Raw genomic sequence first — 23,954 nt, 5'->3', positions numbered from 1 at the left:
ATCTGCCCGCATTACTTGCAATTTGAGATAAAGATTCAGAAGCCCTCTTCTTGTTTTAGCTAAGAAATAAGTTTTTAAAAAAAGTCTCCTGTCACTAGGTATGTCTGATTTATTTGGCAGTTAAATATAATTTCACTAATGAATCACTTCACCATCATGTCATGATAACAGATTTTTGTTTGTTACGTGTCTAGTAAGTTCCATGCTTCCTTCCTGCCCCTTAACCATCTTTTAGTCTACAGTGGGTTCTTCTATCCACTCCCCTTGCAACTCACGCCCTTCTTTCATTTTAGGTATTTTACACTGCTGAAGACTTTTTAAAAATCCTGGAGTCTGATGTATTTTTTTCCTCTACTCTCCTGCTTACTGACTGACTCCTTACAAATACTGGTTACTGAGACAGAATTTTCCTTCATACAAGCCTGCTTCGTACAACCCTTTCTGTGGGTATGATGTGGGAAACAGTCTGCCAGTCTTCTGATAACTTCCACTAAACGATGTTGTCCAAAGCCCCATCCAGCCTGGCCTTGAGCCCTTGCAGGAGTGGAGCATCTTCAGCTTTTCTGGGCATCCTATGCGAGTGCTTTGCCACCTTCATAAGTAAAGAATTTTCTCCTTATCACAGAATCACGGAACGGCCAGGGTTGGAAGGGACCTCAAGGATCATGAATCTCCAACCCCCCTGCCACATGCAGTGTCCTGTATATTACTGTGCCAATGAGCAGCCCCAATGATACTCTGGAAGCTGTGCTTCTTTGATTGTACTTGAAGAATTTTTCATTATTGAGCTCAATATCTCTTATAAGGTGTTTTTCAAATTCAGCCTTAGCTCTCTTAATTTCCTTTCAGCATTCAACCAAAATGTACAGGGGATGCAGCTATTTTAGGATTAATGCCTGCAGGAGATGACAGTAACCACTGGTTGTTTTCCAGATGAGAGAATTCTGTTACAATTCTGGTAGTGAGAACCAATTCGATTTTGATCTAAAATGTGGGGGAAAAAAATGGCATTTTTCAGCTGCAGTTTCTACAGCACTGGTGTGTCCCTACAGGACAGTGGGATATTGAGAATGTCATGAAATTCTTGTGCAGGGAATTTAAAAAACAATAATGGGTAAAACACACACGGGAAGGTCTTGTTTACAGTCCCTGTTACATGTGATTGCTGAAATTTCATGTAAAAGAGGTGTATCCTAAAATTGATGCTGTAACTTGTGGGCAGAACTATAAGTAACTTGGACTATTTTGAATACACAAATCTTTTCAGTCTCTTCACAGCACCCGTGTTGGACTGCATAGTGAAAATCTCTTTAAATACTTGGTTTTGATTGGATACAGGTTGGAAATCAGAAGGAGTTGGTCACATCTCCTTGTGATGAACATATGGAGACTTTTACTTCTCTCTCTCATGCTCCGGAGAATTATCATGCTACTGGATAAGAGAGGAAAACAGAGTTGCTGACTGTGCTGCTGAGGCCTGGTGTATGGGAACTGCTGAGTCACAGCCTGAACCACTGATTGAGCACCTGGGGAAAGGAGCCTGGGGGCACAGGTGAAGGCAATTAAGCTGTGTGACCAGAAGGGGCAGAGCCTGGCTGCACCCCTCTGAGACTCCATTTAAGGGCTGACTGCTGTAGGGAATGGGTTTTTTTCTGGAGATCTCTCCTTAGCTTAGGGGAGCTTTGCCCTGTGAACCTGGAATCTTCTGATACAGGTAAGCAAGTTTCTTCCCTTCTTTTATAGCACCTTTCTATTGTGCCGCTCCTTCTGTCGTTACACCTCTGGTGAAATAACTTTTGCCGTCGTACTGATCTGTCTAATTGCTATGCTGGGGCAGCTGAAGGTTGAAAACTATCAGTAGGCAGACGATAAAAGCATCAAGCAATTGAATGCTACTTTCTCTGCTCAGTTAAGCACTTCTGTGCATTTTAGAGTGATGCAAAATCTGTTTTTGATGTAAAGGTCTTCATGAGATGTGCCTAAAAAATTGCTATCTGAGAAGCACAGGTGAGGTTAATGGTCTGCCAGGATAATGAAAATCAGATGGGGATTCATAGAAATTGAACAGTTGTTGATGATCTTGTTGCCAGTGTTTGAATGTTGCACAGAAACACGCGTTGTGACTGGCAGTCAATGCGTGGTGCCTGGCTGTTATTTCTAGTCCACTGCCTTTTTCTCAGAACAACTTTTCAGGCTCTGTGTGCTGCAGAAACATCTGATTGTTGTTGTTTTTTTTTGTTGTTGTTGTTTTTGTTTTTTTCTTTTTTCATTGTTTCTTCAGTTCCTGTATTCTCAGTCCATTTGCTTTGCCCACAAATCCTTATGGAAATGAGCTGTGGGGCTGTGTAATTTGGACTATTCCAAGTTACAAATTTTTGCCTGACTTTTGCCTAGGTGCGTGTTTTTGGTGAGGTCAGCTGTAGCCCTCCAGTGGTGATATTCCTTCTTCCTCACTTTCTGTAGCATGGGAAAATGGGTAAGACCTTAGCTGTGGTGCAAGAACTTCTTGTGGTATCACCATGGGAGCCATGACAGATATTTTGCTGGAGTCTGCACTCATGCTGTTTTCTGCCGTAACCTGCGATCGCTTCCTCTTTGTTCCTGCCACAAGGACTTCTTCAGATTCTGTTGGATGGTTCTTCTTTTGCATTGCTGCCTTTACTGTAGCTGTAGGGGATATCTTTTTCTCACAGTACAGGATTTTAGCTTTATTTTACTTACTAAAGATGTGCATTTTTGCTGGAACCTGTAAAAGTGAGATCTGTTGTTGGTTCAGGAGCACTAACAGTGTTTCATAGATCTAATTTAAATGAAACAGAGCAAGAACAGCCATCATCCAAAACAGGAATGTTGATTCCAGTGTCTAATAAATGAAAAGCCCTAAATGTTTCTGATTGGTCCTCTAAACCAATCTTCTTGCCACCCACACAGAGATGTCAGTGTGCTGGAAGGAAGGCGGCAACCTGCCCTGACATTGCCTTTGTCAATTTTGCGAGTGTCAATGATTTACTTTCCTCCTTTCATGGAAAAAGTAGAGAACTGTTAATCTCCAGCTTGGATGGGATAGCTCACAAGGTAATAAACTCAACCCCAAAATTGAAGTTAAGCTGCTTAAAGCCAAATGCTGTTGACTGTATGTGGAAGCGCTGCCTGACAGATTCTTGCCTCATAGCCTGGGTCTGTGAGGCTTCCACAGCAATAAGTGATCCCATGTCTGCTTCCAACACACAGTACTGTGGTGAAAAATCACATTTCCCAACATTTCTTATTATCTGCAGTTAAAAGCAGCAGTTGATAAATGGTGACCAAGAGCCTACCCTGCTTTTCTACCAAATCTGAGGCAAACAATTTCATTATCCCCATCAAGTGGTGAAGCACAAAAAAATTGAGCTCGGTTTAACTTTTAGCATTTTGGGTTTGTACAAAAGTTAAATGTTACGTGAAAGCCACAGAGCCTGAACAGAACAGATGGTAAGATTAATTAAGTTGTTGCTCTGCTCTGAATTTAATGTAAAATTTCATTTAAAATAGCTTATTGTCCCTAACAACACAAGCTTTTGTCCAAAGAAAGAACTACAGAGGTGGAAAATAAACAATGAAATCAATGTCCATGAATTGCTTTCAGCAAAAATGAAGCAAAATAATCACTGCATGCATAAATAGCAGAGGCCATCACCAACACCCTCAGAATGTCCATTCTGTGCATCTTTCCATCCTATTCCATGACTGCCTGGAGATATATAGATGTGTGATATATTGGTCATGAAATGTAGTAAGAGTTTTCTTGAAAGTTAATGCATGTGGGATGAGCAACAGTGTCCCATTTTCCTCTTGGAAAGAAATGCATGCATGAGTTCTGCTATGGATCTACTGCCTTGCACTGGAACTGTGTGCATTCAGGGATGTTTGACTAGAGAATGGCCAAAGACTAATATACCTTATTACAGAAATAGCACGTTTCACAAAGCCTAGGCATGGCTACCTTGTATTCTCCTTTGGACAATCACTCGGGGTTATCTGCTTTTAAGGCATACATAAACTCTGCTATTGGAGACTACTGGGAACCACAATGGTTGATGAAATGGAGTTGAAACAGCGTAGAGATTGCCTCTGAGGTCCCAAAATGTGTATTTCCTTTTAAGTCTGAACTTGCCTCTATGTGTTTACTGTTTTTTTTAACCTGGGATATATGCCGCTGACTCATAGACCACAGCTCATAGTCTGCAAATGGCACATGGAGCTCTACTGATTCAATAGGGTTCTTGGTGAAAGTTTATCAAGAGTGCACGGTCATGTGTGAAAAATAGAATGTAAGTGCAGATCCAAAAAGGTTTGGTGATGCTAGCTTGGTATGAAGTAACCCATGGAATTAATTCAGCATCAAAGAAGAGGGGGTTACACTTGCAGTGTTAAACTGTGTCCTCCTTTTTGGCTGCAAAGTGGGGCTGATACGTATTTCACAGTCTTGTGTGTTAGCACTAACGAGTCTGAGACTTCGCACTGGATCGAACCTCGGAATACATTACCTATGTAAAATGTTCTTACGAATGTGCTGCCAAAGAGGAGTGTCTTTTTTTTTTTCTTTCTTGCTAGATATGTCAGCACAGAAGGACAGTTTGAATTAATAATTACAGACATGGCCTTCTATACGTAAGTCCTTTTGCCCATCACCTTCTTGTTTATCCTTTGTTTGGAAATGTAAAGATGCTTTTTCAGAAACCGAGTTAAAGCTGTCCAGCAGCTAGTTTCTCAGATCCTCCTCTGAACCCTTCTTAAAGATGATTGTAACGCTAACCCTTTCCTGTAAATCATCACAATTTTCTGAGGATGATGTGTCTTCGTAATCACATCACCCATTTTTTTTCACCATCCTTGAGCAGATCCTATTGATCCCATTTATGTGAATACACCTAGGTTCTTTTCTGAAGAGTCTGTAACTCTTCTGCCTTAGCTTGGCCTCCTTTCTCAAACTGCACAGATAAATGCAACAGTCTGGGAATTTTTTTTGAAGATGGTGATAAAAAAAGTCATCTGATATTTCAACCTTTGCTATATCTTCTGCCAGCAGGTAGTCTCCACCACTCAACAACAGCTTCACATTTCCTTTAAACTTTGGTTTGCTATTAGTGTACTTACAAAATTGTTTTCTTTTTACCTTTTATGCTCCTCATCGAGTTGAGCTCCCACTGGGCTCTCTACTTCCTGATAACATCCCTAATTACCCAAGCACTGCTTTTATATTCCTCCTTTGTCACCTGTCCTCATTTATATTTCTTCTATGCAGCCTTTTTACATTTTAATTCATTAACAGCTCCTTGTTTTGCTGACAGTATCTTTTGCCAAAATTTCTGATTGTATGCAGAATTACTACAGCCCTAAATAAGAATGAGAGAATATTTTGTTAGTGAATCTATTATTTTTATTATTTTTAGAATAAATTCTATCAGTCATCAAATATAAGATTTTACGACTCAGTTTTTATGGTAATTCTGCCCTCTAGAAACCCTTTAAATCTGATTGCCCTGTTTCTTTCAGCAACTGATTTGCAGTTTTGTCTTAATGCAATGCAGATGTAGTTAAGATGACACTCCTAACCTTTGCAAGAAGTAAATTTAACTTGGATACAGCTGATCTATTTTCATTTGGATCACGAATGCATATTTGTAATACTTCTAAGTGTGTAATATCATACATCATGGAATGTGTTTACTGTACATACGTAAGGACATAAATGTTAGTGGACTCATCTTTCAATTAAATAATGCTTTTATCTTCAAAAACGATAGTAGAAGGATGCTAATTGGAAAATGAAATACATGTACCATACATTTCTGTGACTGTTGCCAGCTTTGAACATTCAGGTAACAAGGATTTCATTCATTTTCACAGGAGGTTTTTAATCTATGAAGAATTCAGAGACCTTCTGAAATTTTTTCCGTGTTAAACAGAATGAGATGTAGAATTCTGGAGGGAAAAGGAGGCACTGATAACTTTAATAAGGGCAGGATTCAATTTCAGTTCCCAAACAGCTATTGCATACAGAGGTTTGATTGCAGAAGCGGCTGTAGCCAAGAAGCAGTAGTTTTTACTGTGCAATTGAATTTGCTCATTTCATAAACTGTTTATGCATATTCAGAGGCTCAAGCTTGACTTACAGCATGAAACATCTGTTAAAGGGAGTTAGTTAGCTGGGAGCTATGGGAACAGGCAGTAGAACTGTTTCTTTGTGTAATACATAACTTCTGTTTATTGTACCGAATCAAGACTTCAGTTAGAAATAAAGCTGTTCATATATTGTATATATTGGTGTCAAAGGAGGAAAGTCTCCTGCAGGTTTGTGGTAAATTGGATGGACAGAAATTTGGAGACTATTATAGGAACTTTTTTTCAACAAGTATGGGCAATTTCAATGACAGACAATTGTAGACTTGGTGCGCATTTAATAAAATAGTAATATAAAGCTGTGATTTTTAGAAGCCCTGCTATTTGCTCCCAGCTTGCCTACCAGCTACCACTGCTCTTTAGCTGCCATCTGGCAGGGACAGCAGCTGGGAGACAGGACCCAGGGATGTACTCTCCTGCAGTTCCTAAGTTCTGTAAGCTGAGACACAAGGGTGAAGAGGGAGAGTTCCAGAGAAGATGAGGGCCTCATGAAATTCACTGAGGATTTCAAACTGCAGAGTTAGATGGGGGAGCATCCTCACCCCTCAGAGTCTAGGGGGATATAATGGGTAGGGCTGGGGTGAGGGCAGCGTGGGCCCAGCTGCTCTAGTTTCAGTGTCAGGGGGATGAGGTGTTTGCTGGTGCATCCCAGCTGAAATTGAAGGTACTTGGCTTTTTCACTTTTTCAAAAAATGCGGGAAATCCCAGTCTCCCCATACACAGTGAATGCATTCAACTCCTTCCATCATTCTGTGGCAGAATCCTCTCTTGTGCTGTGGATACCGCAAATACAAAGTTGTCCTTGTTTGCAAGTGATTATGTTTGCACCTGAGGGGCAGAGCCAGGTTCACTCTTGGTTCAAAGAAAATGTCTCCAGAGACATTCTTCCTGGCTGTGAGGTGCTGGCTTGGCCATTTCTTCCGTGACACACGGTCACTGAAGAAAAACTTTGGCCTCATACAGAGGTAATGCAATGAATCCCAGGTATGTGAGGAAACATGAGATGGACTCACTTCCAGTGAATTCAGTGCTCCTGAAGCACATGAGCTGGGCCTGAGAGAAGGGATTATTTAATGCTGCTTCACGATTTTACAGTGAGGGTGAGGCTAGAAAGCACATTTTGAGAGGTTTGGATGCAGAACCATTCCATGTTAGTACTGTTATTTGCCCTAGAACTGAGTAGAATGTGGGCCTGCCCTTTTCAGTGATTTTTTCAAAAAACCTGATTCAGTAGGGTGCCATAAAATTCAAAAAAGAGCACTCAATGTTTAGGAGAAATAAGGGCAGTGTTAGGCGTTATCCTATAGCTAGAGAAAGAAGTAATTTAGAGAGAACTTCATGCTTTCTAAAGTACTGATAGTTTAACAATTTTTGTAGTTTTTGTATTCTGCAAAATTCATCACATCTATGGTCTAAGGCAGTATGGCAGAGTTCCACACTCTTCCTTCAGTTTAGCTCCCCTATTTGACATGACTGCACTCCCCCAAATGAAATTAGGCAACTGTGGCAGAAATGTTGTCACAGCTTGAAACAGTGATTGAGCACCTGGTGGGAAGGCATGGGCCAACCCAAGGGAGCCCAGCTGCATGCAGTGCATCTGAGTGACTGGAATCCTGGCTCCACCTCTTCCCAGACCTCATTTAAGGGTTGACAGGGGAGGCAAGGGTATTTTGCTGGGGATCCTTGCCTATTTGAAGTCTTCTAAGGGTAAGCAGCTTTTTTCCTTTGTTTCTGTGTTCAAGGCTGCTGTGTTTGGGCTGAACCTCACTTGCTGCAGCCTAGGACGTTGCTACTCCACTATCACTCCTGTGCTTTCCATTGCATTAGAGTTACTGTGTTCAAAGTATACTGCTGATTAAAATCAGTCATCTCTTTTGAGATGTTGAGAATGTGGCTTGATTTAGCAATAAATTGGTCTGGAAATACAGATCTCATGCCTTCCTAAAGTTGCTGTTCTAAGAAAGCTACTAGCTGGACACAGAGGTGGTCGGAGAAAGAAACAGAAGTACATGATGTTATGTTACTACTTCACTCTTTCATGATGGACAATTGAAGTAACTAAAAACACCAGTGGTCTCATGTTCAGAAAGGCAAGAGTACTGGAAGCTTGCTCTTTGTTTATTTTTCTTCCTTTAATTAGTTAAACAGGAGCCACATGGTCCACTCAGTGATGCATTATTCCCTCTGCTTTTCCAGGTGTATGAAACTTAAAGGCAGTTCTATCTTGTAAGCTCCTGGAGATACTGTTGGCTGTGTTGGGCAGCATCATACAGGTAAGTTTAAATCTTATTTCCTAAGAGTTTGAAGTTGTTTTATTTTTTAAACCAGCTTGAGACCTCTGACTTAATTGTTGATGGGCATTGTAGTAGTTTGTTGTTGTAGTCTCTGGGTTTAATGTGGATTTTTAGTTGTTACAATAGTATAGTGTTTTACTGACATGGTGAAAGGATTACAGCCCTGTTTCAGTTTCTTGGATGTATTGGTTGGAAAGATTTCCAGAGAAAATGTTAGTAAATATTCTTGCTGAAGGGGAAATTTTAAAAGGACTTTCTGTTTTAGGATTTAATGTTAAACCTTTAATTATCAGTAGCTGTATAATCAAGGCTAGTATATTTTACTTACTCTGTTAATACTCTAATGACCTGATTTTTGCTTTTGTAAGTGATAAAAGCTAACTTCAAAAAGGTATGTTCTTGTATCGATTTTCTTTAAGTATATTGATTTTTCTGTCCAGATACAAACTTTTGAATCTTGTAAAGCACTTTCAAACTGGAGTAACTTGTCAGATGTGTGTGTATGTATAGAAGTTTGTGTGTGTGTGTGTTTCTTCAGTTTTTTTTCAGTTTCTTTCAGTTTTTTTATCTTCAATAAGTTGAAGATGCTGAGATCTTTAAAGTATATCTTATGTGGTTATTGAATCAACTATTCTACTGGCTAGTAGATAGAACAGTTTTATATGCTTAAGCAAGAGAACACCGGAGGTTTCAAAGTTGTGTTCTGTGCTTTTTTGGGGATCTTCTAGCTCATATATGTACTGCCACAGTACTGCAGAAGGAAAACAAACGAAAAAACCCCAAAAACAAACAAACAACAACAACAAAAACTTAAATTTGATTAGGACAAAAGCTGTTTGTAACAAGTCTTAACTTACATCTCATTTTCCAAATACATTGTGCAAAATTGGTGGCAGCCCAGTCTTTTTTGTAATGTGGTTATTCTGTTCTTGGACAGCAAAAGCTATTAATATATGTGAAGCTAATATAAAATCATGAATTAGTACAGCTATTAAGAAAAGTTATGGTTATTTTCTACTGCTTTCTGTCAAGATAAGTGTTTACAGACAACTTTTTTCCAAGAGACCAAGTGCTAGGTAACTTGCAGCATCATTCATTTTTGCCTGAGAATTCATTTTGAGTTAATTGAAGTTATGAGATAATAAAATTAGTAAAGGCCTTAGGAGAATAAACACCTGAAATAGCAGATTAGATGCTGCTATATTTCAATAGTTTGGATTTGTTGTTTTGTTTCCACTTGTAAGTACCACATAGTTACAGGGCTTTGAGGAATTTCTTGCTCACCAAAGGACACAATGAAGAGGGAGGAGACTTCTGAGCAGTCTCACTGGTTCAGAAATCAGCTGAGATGATTAGTTGTTACAACTTTTTGGTATGATCTGATTAAGTAGTGAATAGAAATAATGAAAAGTCAAAAATTGAAGATATGAACATTTGGTTGTGTTGCAACTTCTTTCTAACTTTAGGAAGTATAACCCTTGTATGTAATGGTACTGAGTAATTAATGAACTTGTTCAAGGATCCACATTAAGTCACAGCATTGTCAAGAATGGCGTTCTCATTTCCTGAATGTTACTCTAGCACCTTAAAATAATTGTCCCATTTGCACATTTCTGTGATGCAGTAGAAAGATTGCAATTAATTCAACTCATTTTATTCCTTTCATCTCTTCTATTATCAATGACTTGTTTTTAATTTATTCAGAGCCTACTGACTGTGTATACTAATCTAAAAGGAGGTGGTACAGATAGTTTTCCATTAAGTCATGGAATAATAAACTGTGAAAACTGCTGCAAATTAAATGTAGGAAACCAAAGTGGAAGCTATGCAAATAGGCTGTCTTAAATAGCATTTTGTAAATACTATGACTTGAATACTGTGGATTGAATGACTTCCATGAACACGCACAAAAGATTCTCACCATTAGAGTTTTGAATGGGTATGTTTTCATCAACACTTACTTTCTTCCCTAGAGTGTCCCAATGTAGACTGTAATACAGATGGTGGTACTACTTTTTGGTGATCTGAATTAGTTATTGTATTAGTATTAGCAAATCTAATGATCTTCATACAAGAAAGGGGGAGCAAGCTCACATAAATGACCTGTTTATGCAAACTAGGTATCTAGTTATATAAAGAGCTTTTGAAATGCTTTCTGGAAAAAGATACCTATAATAATATGTGTGAATTTTGTTGTGGAAGCACTGTCAATTACAGTTTTTTAAACTATATGATTAGTGGCCCATCTCAGTGAAGTTGAACCCTGGTTATAGCTGTGTTGCAACTGGAACCAGTATGACATTTAAGGATGCTGACTATTGTAGATGAGGAATGCCCTATTTGAAGCCCTGGTTTTCTGAAGGTGGATACTGCAAAGGAACTACTTCTTTCCTTGGTAAAACCAAGATAGGTCTTAATTTATCTCTGAGATTTTTTCACTGAAAACTTACCTGTGAAACTGCGCAAGATGTTGCTAAATTGACTTTTCTGCTTATCATTTAAAGAGATGGGTTTTGGTGAACCAGAAAAACTGGTGAAGTAAGAGAACTAGTGAGGAACTTAGTCAAGTGTAAATCGGTATGCTGACAGACGGCAGTGTTCAAACCCCTTCCTGCTATGATACAGAAATGTATCTTTGAGGAGTAGGTGGTCTTCAAATGTCTTGAACAACAAGGCAGTTGTGAAAGATCTCTAATTTTCAAGCAGTTTTATCAGCCTTAGCTTCTACTGAAAATTAACTAGCTGTATCCTCTAAGTCTTTGACTAAAATTATTGTTGTTTAAATTAATGCCTGATTTGTCTTTGTCTTAAGCCTAAGCTCCTAAAGCAGGAAAACTGGCAGAGCTGAAAATACTGATTTGTCCTCAGCAAGAATGTCTGATTTCTGGATCCTCTTATCCAGGCGTTTAACTCCTCCAAGCATTGAATTTATATTGCCAACAAAAAAAAGGAATACAAAAATCTGTTTCTGAATCTGTACTACTACTTCTCACTGACACCTTGTGGTGACTGACAAAGGTAGTGGAATTTATCCAGTCCTCTAAGACCTGCCGCTCTTGATGCAAATCAGAATTAAGAATGTGTTGCAACAATGAATTCCAGGTCTGAGATCCAAGTGGCAAAGTCCTTGTGGCTTTAACTGTGCATGTGTGTGGCCAAAGACTCTGTATTTTAGTGTAGAAGAAGATTTGTGTTCTTCAGACTGGCAAGACACACGGATAGCAGAGAATGGATAATGCTTTAAAGTCTTGGATGACAGAATCTGTTTGCTTAGTCACTTCCGAACTACTGCAGTTCCTTACAGTTCAGGGCTTCTCAGTGACCAGAAAGGCTATGATTTGACAGTGTTTTAAATGCTTGGACTTGCAATTGCTTTGCAGTTTCTGAGTTTGCTGGTGCGTGTGCGAATCCAGGAAGCAGCCCAAATATAAGAGATAAGCTTGCAGTATGGCATGTATAAGGTGTGAAGGGTGGCAAGTATCCCTGAACGTGGCAGAGAAGATTCTTTGGGCAGAGAACTTCTCAAACTTGTGCTTTTTCTGTTCGTGTCAGTGCATAGCTCACAGTTAGCACTGGTGAGGTTTTTCAACCTATTGCACTTAAAGCAGACTTCCCAGACAACAGGCTGGAACATAACGTCAAGCCTCTTAGATGAGAATCTCTCTAGCAACCCAGGTCATCTTGCACCACCTTGTTCACCCCAGTCATCTTTGCTTTTCTGTTTTAAAGAGTTTTTTTTGAGAGTTTTATCCTAGCTGAAACTTCCAGCTTTAAATTATCCACTGTATCGACTTCTTTGGATTCCATTGTGGATGTTTCCTCTCACAGCATTTGTGTACAATTTACAAGACAATATGGAGTTAATTACTTTAATAATACTTAATAGTTACTTCAAAAATCATATTGTAAAATGCATCCCAGACTGAGAAAGCTAACTGAGAGCTTAGAGTCCTAATTGATTAGAGAAGGAAGTACCTCCTTTCTTTAAAGAAGAAGCTAAAAAATAACAGTTAATAAAAAATCTGTTGTTAGGTCTTATGGAGATCCTCTGCACAAGCAGTCTGTTTCCTTGTCCTGGTACCTGATAAGATATTCAAGGAATAGTTTCTACTTCTCTTTCTTCAAGTTATGCTTTATTCATGTGGTCTGTGCCCCCCAAAAACTCCTTCAACTCTCATAGTGAATCAAATCAAGCTGCAGCACTAATCTAAGAATCAAAAGATCTAACTATTGAAAAAAGACATTTTTCCCTCCAAAAATTTTAAGTCAGTTAGCAATTTGTGAGTGCCTGTATATGATGCTACTTAGTTCCCCCAAAAAAGAAAAAAAGAGGAAAAAAGGTGAACAGTGAACATTACCTGGCATATGCACAATTTTCTGATCTAAACAGTAGACTACTTCAGAGCTGTGGATCTCTTTGTGTCACTAAGGTCTGTTTTATGTCCTGTTATTAATTTTTACAATAGAATTTCCAGATAGACCAACTTACATCACCAGGAAAGTACATTTTGGACTTGTATTGTTTCTGCATGCTGTAGACAATATTGCTGCATCTTTCTTACAGCCTTTAAATAAACTTAGTTGGTTCCAGGTATTAATTAATATGCATGCTCCTGACTGCAGTGCACTTCCCATCTGGGGTTTGATAACATTTACTGGATAGTGCCTTTACGTGGGAACATATTCCAAACAATGTTAGCTCAAGTTTACTTAAAACTTTCAGGTGTTTAACTGAACTGTCTTTAGCATTTCCTTTGTTCCAGAGGGCACTCTGCTTTCCAGAGACTGCCAAATCTTGTGTGCTTTACCTGGAGAGGTGTCAGGAAGATGCTTTGTTTCCTTCTCTACCTTAGGCACACATTACTGTGAAGACAGTGGGATACTAATATAATCTGATGCCCCAGCTTATAAATGAACGTCTATATTCAATCAGTTTGGGGATAAGCTTTGACAAGGTTTGTTCTTGAATATTCTTCATGTCTTATGAGTGTTTTCTATGTGAAGATTCCATTCTTTGTTGAATATTTAACTGAAGTAACTTTGGAAAGGCATCTTTCTGTAGATGACTGCAAATGGCAGTAAATTAGCACTCTTAAAGGAACTGTTACATTTTGAACATGCTTTTCAAAAGTGACAGGGAATCCTTGTGCCACCTATTACATCCTTGGAAGCTCACTTTAAGCCTATGAGCATGTGAAATCACAAACACAGAAATCACGGAGTGCTTCAGAACATCTAATTGTTTCATAAGAAAAAACTTTGTTGGCAAGCAGTGATCCCTGTGATATATTCAGGTCCAAATACTCAGAATACACTTCAGAGATCAACTTCTAAAGCAATAAATGTGCCTTAATGCTTCTATTGGGACTCCTGTGGCAGATTTATAGCTACAGTTGTTGCTCACAGCTGTTGGGAATCTTGAGATGAAATAGGATGTTTGGGAGCTCGGGGAGCATTGCGAAAGTCTGGAGTGCTCTTGAAGATGTTTGGAAAGAGGGCAGCTGAAATAATTGGGTGGCATGGAAGGGAAGCAGTATTACTTAGCAGCTATGGAGTGATGTAGTGAGTGATAGATTACACTAATGTCCACAAAAACAAAAATAGCTTAATGTAATATGCCATAGCTTCCTGTTATGGAAACTTACTGTGGTGATAATGTTCGATGTTTAATGAAGTCATTATTTCAGCTGCGGGTTCTAAATATTACCTTTATGTTTTGTGCCAGTTACCTCCAGCTTGGTAAGGCAGACCAGTCCTTGGGAAATTCCTGAGTGCGGCTTTATCAGGCAGTCTGGAGAGAGGGTTTTGTCTATGCTGCTGCAGTTATTCCCTGACTAAAGGGCTGTAAAAAAGTGCCCAAAAACATGGTAATTGCCTGAAAATGCACTTATCAGCAGTTACTCCCAAATAATCTTCCTTGGTCTTTCCTTTTGACATGACAAAAGGAGAGAAGTTAACAATCTGGCTAATCTGATGGTGTTGTCTTGTGTAAGTAAAACCTGAACAAAGTGGTAGAGAAACAAACTCATGTGTCCCCACTGCTAGCTCTATAATGTCAAGAGGGAGATGTTTGGGGAGCATCTACTTATTATCTGAACACATAGAGAGGAAAGTAGCAGAACTTGTACTATTTCAACATTCTGGCCTGAAAATTATAGTAATGTACTTTCAAATGCACAAAAAGTTGGATACCGTTCTTTATAGCACTTTCTCTCCAAATGCAGTGCTCTCAGAGGGTTATTACTGACGTAATATTTGCTATCTGATTCTTTGAGAATGGGCTAAATGCTATCATTGCTTGAAAGAGTCTAGGCTATGGCCACTGCAGCTAGGGAACTACCTTAACTCATGTCATGGGATTGATTAAATCTGGAGTGAGTGTACATTGTTAGTTCACCTGTTTACAGCTTGCTCCCAGGCCATAAGCAGCCCCACAGCCTAGCCAGTCTGGATTGGTCAAGTGTTAGGAATAGGTTTTCTGACAACAATTAATCCATACCAGGCCTGAAGTTTTAAACTCGCTTAGATTTTTTTTTTTTTTTCCTTTTGACTACCTTTGAAAACGTCTTACAGAATCTTTTCATCTAACTGCAATTTTCTTTTTAACCAGGTGACCACTGCCCTAACTCCAGCAGCAAATTTACCCAGTGTGTTTGTCTGGACAGTGATTTCAGTGTACTGCCTCATAAGTTTAATTATGAAGTGATTGTTTATATACGTCGTTTTTCCGTGCATAGAATAATGTTAAAAACTGTCTCATTGTGTAGTGGTGGACATCAGTGAAATCTTTAAATGCTTCTCAGATTCTAAAAATATCCCATGATACCTGCATAGGCCTTGCTGTTAAAGGAAAAAAAAATAATGCAGAAGTTCTGTAAGGATTTTCTTTTTCAACACTTGGGAAGCGTGAGGCCTTAATCAGAAACTGGATGAAAAAAAATTGAGTTCCAGAGCACACCAGCATACACATATTTTCTTTCTTTAGAAAGAGTAACTAGAAATATAGTTTCTAGCAGTCTCAGTGAACGCGAAACAGCTTTTCAAAGGGAAGGGGTTTGAATTAACTCTATGGAAATTCTAGCCAAATATGTTTTATCTTCATCATGCTGATTTCATCTTTCAAATGAATTTTTCAAGGTGTTGGTGAAAGTCCAAGTTTGCTAGAATACACTGTGGGCAAAGCTCCTGGACTGGAATGATATGCTGTTTTCTTATACTGTTTTTTTTTTTTTTTTTTTTTTTTCTTTTTTCCCCCCTTCCAGTTGACTTAAGCAGAACAGATTTCTGACTGTTTTGGTAGCCTGAAATGATTCTCTTCTGAAGTAGTTCTCTGCCCACAGGAGACAAAGGCAGCAGTTTTCTGTATGCTGATCAAAAAATAAGACCTAATAAATTAAGTCTTAAGCAGCTTCTTCAACATAGTCAATTTTAATATTATTTTCTTTATTTTCCCTCCTCTTATTGCTTCTTATTTGTATCCTTAGAAATAGATGCATGCTTATAGAAGACCAAGTACACAGATTCATAAATTTCTGAAGTATGCTGTTGAATGGGGCCTTCTGTGTTTGAGAGCTGATTACTGTGGTTAGGAGACTGCTCAGTGCTGGGCCCAGAGCTAGAGAACTTATTTTGTTAAACTGACCAGTGTTGTAAGCATTGGCATATCTTTGTTGATTAATTTATAAATGATGTACATTAGAATAAATTACATTCTTGGAACTGGAAGGATTTTAATTCTTCAGTTTGTTAGCCAAAAAGGAATTGTGTGTTTTTGTCTGGTGCCAGTGAAGGACACGTTCACAATGAATTAAAAGATTAACTTTATTCTTGGAAGTGTCCTGTGACATTTATAAATAATGAGTTTTGTTTTAGTAAACCTGTTTCAGATATAATGGAGTAGTGTCTCAAGCTAAGTACTAAAAATGGTGCATTAATCTGTTTTTAGTCAATATTACACAACTTTCTAAGGAACAAGCCTTGTGCCATGGCATTTTTGCTGTCACTACTATGTTTGTGTTTTGGCTGTTGATTGCTGCTCTTCAGGAGGTTTCTGGACAGGTACCTATGGACTGACTCAAAAGCCAGAAGGTTTCCATATGGTGAGGTCAGACTTGGCACCTCATCCATGTTGAAGTTACTTTTAGACATTGCGGCGTTCACCTTAGGTTGTAAATTAATCCTTTTTAAATCTGCATCACCAAAGGAGGTCAGTTGGCTCTGCTTATCTGCATGACTGATTTTTTTTTTTTTTTTTTTTCCTCCAGTTCCAGTACTTTCTTTTGTTATGGAATATATTTTTATTCTTAGTCTCTCTTCTTTTAGAGTAAACTCTCAACATCTCTAAGATAATGTTACTATTAAATATGCATTTACAAAGCAGAAAAGATAATCATAGTTGTCATAGTGATTTGGGATCAGTCACTTGAAACACTTCTCTGTGCCTGTGTATTTGTTTACCACTTTGTGACTTCATTTAAGAGCAATGAAATCCAGGAAGCACTAATTCCACACACGTCTGTTTTGCAATTTTGAGCTGGAAAATGGAATCTGTTCATTTCACTTGCATAACCATACAAAGTGTAAATGGTTTATTTATAGTTTAATAATCTTCAGGGCAGTTACAGATTTTATATTCTGTCAGAATGGAAGATGATTGCACTTGAAATGAAAAGTGGTATCAGTATTTTTGGGAGCAGGAAATAGTGAGGGAGAAATGGAAAGAGTGGAAATAACCTTCTTGTGCAGGTAAAACTTCAAATACCTTTTGAGGTAGCTCATACAAGAAGAGGGGAACAAATTGAAGCAGAGAATGAAGGAAGTCTTATGTTAGTTATTCATGTTTTGATACTAAATAAGCTGTATTTTAACTTTTTTTTTTTTTTTTTTTTTTAACCATAAACTTCCTGAGACTGACTTTCAGGAAACTACCTTGAATCAATATGGATGGCATGTTCACATCTTATTGGTTAAGGGGGAGGAAGGGATGTGCTTGGTCTTAAAAATAGATAAAAATTCCACCTTCCTTCAGAATTTTTTCTAGAATATTGGAGAGAATAGCACATCTCCTCCCTACTCCACAGAGGCTAATATGGGACTTGATGGCAGAGAGTAGATAGAATCTCTGTGGGTGAGTGACTTCTCTCTAATAGACAGATGAGAGCTAATTAGATGGCATACAGAAAGACAGTGGGGGAGTGGTCCTTAAGCATTTGAGAGACGCAGAAGAAGATGTAGTAAGAAACATTAAGGAAATTAGTGAATAAAAGTGGATTGTGATATGCTTAATAAGCCATCTGTCCTATCTTTGACACAGATGATGTTGGGATGGAAAAGCAATTGGAAAATATTATGAGGCTTACTTGTCAAATGGGGCTGTTTTCTGTATACTGGCTAGCAGGTTCTTAATAATCTAATTGCTGACTTAATGCATCCCCCTACAGCAGAAAAAATCATTTGATAGATCAACTTAAGCCAACTGTTCAAGTGTGTGCTGAGCTTCTTGACTTTATAGTGACATGATTTTCTTGCATGCTTTACGTATTATTGATTATCATTATAGTTTTTTCTATATCACCACCAGAATTTGTGACTTCTCATCTAAATATAAAATGACAATGTTTCTCTGTACTTAAGGTTTTAGCTTAGATTTTTAAGAAGAACTACACAGCTTAGCCTGGGAGCTGTTTTTTACCTCGGTATGTTTTTTGTCAGTGCCTTGTAGTCTTTTGGAATAGTAAGCTTTGTGCTTCGTCATCTGTGCCAAGACACTTTTTTGGAGAAGACTGCCTGTTTGAAAGACTTGACAAATAATGTCTGAAAACATGAAACTCCTGAACAACACTTGCTTTTGATGTTATAGGCCACATCTTTTGAGTTGTCTCCCATTCACTCTAATGGTCTCTTCATCAGATGTGCCTGTCTTTGAGATCTTCTGGAGTCCAGCTGCTGAGCAAAGCAGGGAAATTGAAGTTCACTCATCCAAACTGCTCTGACTACAGCAATTGTGGCACAGCAATTTATAGGAAGACAAGGGATGAAAGAAAGGCTAAACACATTTAATTCCTCAGGGCTGCACAGGCCTGTGGAAAATCTCAGCCTTGGGACTGAGAAAAGAGAACGAACCTGAACTCTTCCCCATCACCAGCAGAAAAATAACTTTGTAATTCAAAGACTTTGCTGTTTTGTTGTCAACAGATTAGAAAGGCAGAGAGATATTCCCACTTGTGTCAGGTTGGATTGCAATTTAACATTAAAATAGGATTGTCTGTCTGTAAATCTATTTGTGGCTATTTCTGAACTTTTCTTGACAAAAGCAAGGAAAAGTGATCTATAAATCATCATGTTACAGATGTCTCACGTTATCCCGGTTGGTTTTAGGAGCAGAAAAGGTACATTTGTTTCTTCATTTCCCCACGCTTATCCTTAAAATGCAGCTTTGGTTTTATCTTCGTTAAACAGAAATGACCTTTCTGTCAGTAGCTTGGCTGATAATGTTGTGCAAGCCTTTGGCAATGACAGTGCGCAGTGGGGATTGTGTTGGATATATGCAGATCCATTCTTTCAAAACAAGAATAGAAACATGATTGCACATTTTTGTAGCACCATGTAAAATTGAATAAGTGAGCTTACCTTTTCCTGCACTGTCTGTTGCAGCACTGATTGATAGCTGCTATAGGGAGCTCAGGGCTGCGGTTTTGGGGGAGTGATGCAGGACTGGTGTTTGTGTCCTTTTCCAGCTGTTCTCCCCCACTTCCAGTGAAACGGGTTGTACCATGTTTTCCATGCATCCTTGTTTTTCTCTCCCTTTGTAACTTTTTCCTGCTTCTTACAGTGATCTTTGAAAACAATCTGTATTATTGTGGCATAGTTTTCTAAAACTGCTTACTTAAGAATGCAGAGCTGTGTATTTGACAGAACCTAAGGAAACAAAGGCTGAGTGTAGCTGTGAAAAAGAAAAAACAATATTCATTTGTTTACATTTACTGAGTACACCAGGAAGGCAACACTGATGATTTCAGTTAGATTTGTTTGGAGGGAGCTCAGCATCTTCTACCATGGCTATCAGAGAGCTGTCTGAAGCCAGGAACCCTTACATTATAGTTGGAGCTAGATGCTTACATTATAGTTGGAGCTAGGTGGAGGAAAATTGCACAAAAACATCTTTTTAATCCAACACCAATGAGGTTTTCAGATTAAAAAGAAGAAAAAAAGCTCTCCAAAAGCTTTTGCTTTTAATTTCAACCTTTATTTATGTTTTGGAAGATAGATACCAGGTTTTATATTGTAGTAATATTTCTTTTTTCTTTTTTCTTGAGAAATTTTTCAGGTATTGATGGAAGAAAGAAACCATTTCCATCTAAAATTCCTATTAAAAGCAAAAGGCACCTAAATTCTGCACATACTTTTCATGCTAGCATATTAATGTGTTTTCTGGCCAGTGGCAGTTCTTAGTCTCAGTAGAAGCTCGTAATTGGAGTTTGCTAAGCTTTTTCTTGGGTGCAATGCATTTTTTTTGTTTTGGCAATGTTATTTCCTCTTTTGCAAGTGGTGATTCCATTTTCTCACAGTGCTATGCAGGATTATGTGTAATGAAATGGTGCCCTAAGGCTTCTAGTATATTAATTCATTCTGAGTTATGTGTGGTTTTAGGAGTGCTTCAATGGCCCAAAATCAAAACCATGTAGAAAAAGACAAAATAACACACTCTTATTTCTCTAAGGGATAAATTGTTGATCTGATGACAATAGTAAATGCAATTACACTGATCAGTACAAATCTGCAGCAGTTCACATGAGGCCTGACAAAGGCATTCATGACTAGGCTCAGCAGAAAGAAATGAGTGACTGTGTAACGTGCTGTCTTTACCCTCCTTCCCCTACACTGAGATTGCTGATGAACAGTGATGAAATAAGGGCAGCGCTTCTGAAAGAGGGGCAAATGTAATTGGCTTGGGTTATGTCGTAGTTACCATAAATCTGCAAGCTCCATTCAGGATATTGGTGGCGCTGAAGCACTGGAAGTGCTGAGTTTAAAATTTCTGAAGTAACCTCTGTCTCTAGCATGAAAAACTGTACCTTGGCACAAGATCATGCAGGTGTACTTTAGGGTGCAGTGGTGGCCGGGATAACCCTTATGGTCTGGAGGAAACCAAAGACAGTGTAGCCTGATCACATTGACACCTGGAGAGGCATCTCAGCATGGACATGCCAACTTGGAACGATGCCTGTGTGATAGGCTGGAGAACAGCCAGAACTGTGACTGGGTAGTAGCAAGGCACAAAGAGCAAGCTGTAGTCCTGTGGAAGAGCTGGTCCTATGGCCTGATCTTCTACAGAACTTAATTACTCTGCTGCTCAGATGCACAGAACAATGTGTGAGATCATGCCATCAGAAATTGTCCACTACTCCTGAGGCTTTTATCCCTTCTATGAAGTATCAAGTAGCTTGCTACAGTGCACAAAGACAGGCTGCATGTTTGTTGAAACATAACCCTGTGTTGAATAACAGTCTTTAACTGGTGTTTTGGCAAGTGCTGCTTCTATATTTTTCTGTATAGAAATAAACACTTGGCATTCCTAGAAGGGAATTAGTACGATATCAATAAAAACATAGTGTCAGGGGTGTAGAAAATTGCTTTGTCAGTGGGAAGGTCATCTCATATGTGTGATTTGCCTTTTGCTCGGTTGAAATCAGGTTAGGGATACCACAAGATATATAGCACAGTCTATACCGAAACAGGTTGTCTTGAATGTTGTTGCATTGAAGTTTTCAGACTTCTGTGAAATTGCAGTGTTTCCTCTAAATCTGTTCAGTGAGAAATCTCATGATATTTTTTTAATCAGTGTTTCATGTTGCTTAATTTGCTATTAGTTCAAATATACAATTTCTAGACAAAGCTGCATCTTGGTTTTATAGTACAACCTTGTACTATGAACAGAAGCGTAGTGAAGTGGAAACAATTCAGAAGTACTGTGAAGGTTTCAGCTTACAACAGATGTTAAAAGGACTTACTGGTGCAAGAAGAATGTTTTAATAAGCTAGTAAGTTCCTAGGAGATCTCATGTCCTTCTTGGGAACGAGGGAGGTCGGATTTTAATAATTTCCACAAAAACAGCAATTCTGCAGAAGCTTCCTAGGTGGAAATTCAAATAGATAACATCTGTTACTGAGACAGAATCTGAGTAGAGGTGTTCTAAAGTATGGCATGGAGATGTCTGTTCTCTATCCTGACTCTCAAAATCTGACTTTTTTTTTTTTTTATTTAACCAGTCACCATCCCACTTGGATTTCCTATCTTTTTCTCCTAGTTAGTACTTTTAGCTGTGTGCATGTGTATTGGTGCTGTAAAATATACTGTAGCTATGTGCAGCCAGACTTTTTCCCCCAGTATGATGAATAGAGGAGAGTAAATAGCCCATGAGATCAAGCCTTAAATTCATAGCATAAGCTTCTGTTGCCCAGCGGCCTGTGAAAAACATTAAAAATCACGCTGAATGCATCACAAACTGAGGAACTGGGGGCTTATTATTTCTGTAATCTAAATTCCCAGTGATTTTCTTGCATCCAGTTTTCTCTCTCTAGGTTCTGAATGCCTGTATCTTCAATTAAATTTAATTCACCTGGAGAAGTAATTTTTTAAGGAAAAACCCCATATAAATATGAAAGGAGAAAAAAAAACCTTCATGACCTCTAACTATGAGATTGCATATTTCCACACTGCACGGTGTGGCCCAGGATGAAAATATCTGCTAGGCCAGATATGTTTACAATAAATGAAATTGCGTAAAATTGCAGTGAGAACAGAAAGCAACAGAACTGCTGAAATTGGATCTTGTCTGCGATATCTGGAATTCTTGGAGAGTTTTGATTTATTACATTGCCTCTGGATTTTTCTTTTACAGTCTTGTTTCTTCTCTAACTCTGAAAAGATTGGTGAACTCATGACTCTATTCTTATGGCATGATGATTAAATTGTAAAATAGCTGGCACTATGCCATTCTATTCTGATATGCTTTTAGGGTTTGCAAGATTGAACAATTGTAGAATGCACTAATTAGTAAAATTCTCAGATCTCTTTGAAATCTGGTAAGATTGTCTTAAAACAAACAAACAAACAAAACCACACCAACTTGATAGCTGAGAGCCTGGGAGAACTGGGTTTAACATTTTATCATTGAAAAAGGATATTTTGAGTACTCTACCAATCTGATGCTTCTTCAGTTTTGCTTCAGCTTCACTCGTTCAGATTGCACATGTGCTATTTTTTTTTTTTCTTAACTGCAGTGTTGCAAAGACTTGAATCTGCTTAAATTAAAAAAAAATTAAAAGCTGAAGCTTAAATCTGCTTTTCTGGTGAAAAGAATGCTTGCCATCTTCTGGAATAGCTTAAGGGCTAGTCTGATGTCATGTTTTTTTCCTCTTAGCTTAAGGCCAGATAACTGAAAACACTTAGTCGTGTGTTCTCAGGACTTGGTGTTTAGATGGAGGGAGACTGGGGCGTCCAGGTTGGCAGTGGCATCAATAAAGAACTGTAATTTAAAAATATCAAATTCTGGCCCACATTTCAATGTGTAACACATCCATTACTGCTCTTGAGCTGATAAATGGAAATTTATATCTGTATTATTACAATCATTAGCAAAACAGGAAACCGTAAGTATTTGTTAAGCTATTTTGCTGAATGAATCTTTAAATGCCTTGAAAATAGTAGCTGTACTTAATCGCGGATTTGCAGTTAAGTAAAAATGAAACCCAGGTCAGGATCAGAAAGCCACCAGCAGATGGGAAGACAGGACCTGGGAGTGGACTGCAGAGCTGTGGCTGTGAGCAGTTCATTCTGTGACTCCACTGGCACTTTAACTGTGTCAAAACATGTGAGCCTACCGAGTCTCTTAGTGAAGATCTGCAGTCCCAAATCAAATTGCTAAGAAATAAATGTGGCTAACTCAGTTTGAGCAGACAATTCTAAGGCAGTGTCACATGGCATGTTCTGGAAAAAGGTGAACTTGCTCTGTCTGCCCTTCAAAGTTTCAAAAAGTTGCAGGACTGCATTACAAGAGACTTGTGGCTTAGCTAATAAACTGTATTATAAATAATATATTATTTGTTTATATATATATATTATAATATTTATATATATATATTTATTTATTTATATATATATAATAAAATGCATTAAGTGAAAGGGCAAAGATGATAATGTGCTGATCTGGTGTGTAACTGAAGTTCTACATCTTGAATATTATTTCTAAAACAAAGAGCTATGTTTATATAATCTGCCTTTCCTTTTGCTTTTCATTGGCATCATTAGGCTTGTAAGAAGTTGAGGGTTTTTATCACCTCATTTATACTTAAGTGTTCTTGAAGTGTTACAAAGAGTAGTTGTGGGCCCAAGCTCTGCTTTTCCTTCTGGACAGCAATGAATTCACTGAATTGGTTTTGTGGGTCTGTTTTCAGAAAAAGTTGCTTGCATTCTTTCATGTCAAGTATGAAGAGCTTT

General features: G+C 38.3%; 1 long non-coding RNA gene across 1 annotated transcript; it reads left to right on the top strand.

Moving 5' to 3' along the window:
• The first annotated feature begins 1,604 nt into the window (after positions 1–1,604).
• LOC128086278 (uncharacterized) lies at positions 1,605–19,941 on the top strand. The gene is made up of 3 exons (XR_008209318.1): positions 1,605–1,714; positions 8,359–8,435; positions 18,366–19,941. It is a non-coding gene; the product is annotated as an uncharacterized LOC128086278 (long non-coding RNA).
• Positions 19,942–23,954: the final 4,013 nt, after the last annotated feature.

The sequence above is a fragment of the Tympanuchus pallidicinctus genome, unplaced genomic scaffold (assembly GCF_026119805.1).
Source record: "Tympanuchus pallidicinctus isolate F22 unplaced genomic scaffold, pur_lepc_1.0 scaffold3, whole genome shotgun sequence".
Classification (NCBI taxonomy): Eukaryota; Metazoa; Chordata; class Aves; order Galliformes; family Phasianidae; genus Tympanuchus; species Tympanuchus pallidicinctus.
The sequence above is the reverse complement of the archived record's forward strand: the minus strand, read 5'-3'. Positions and strand labels throughout refer to the sequence as shown.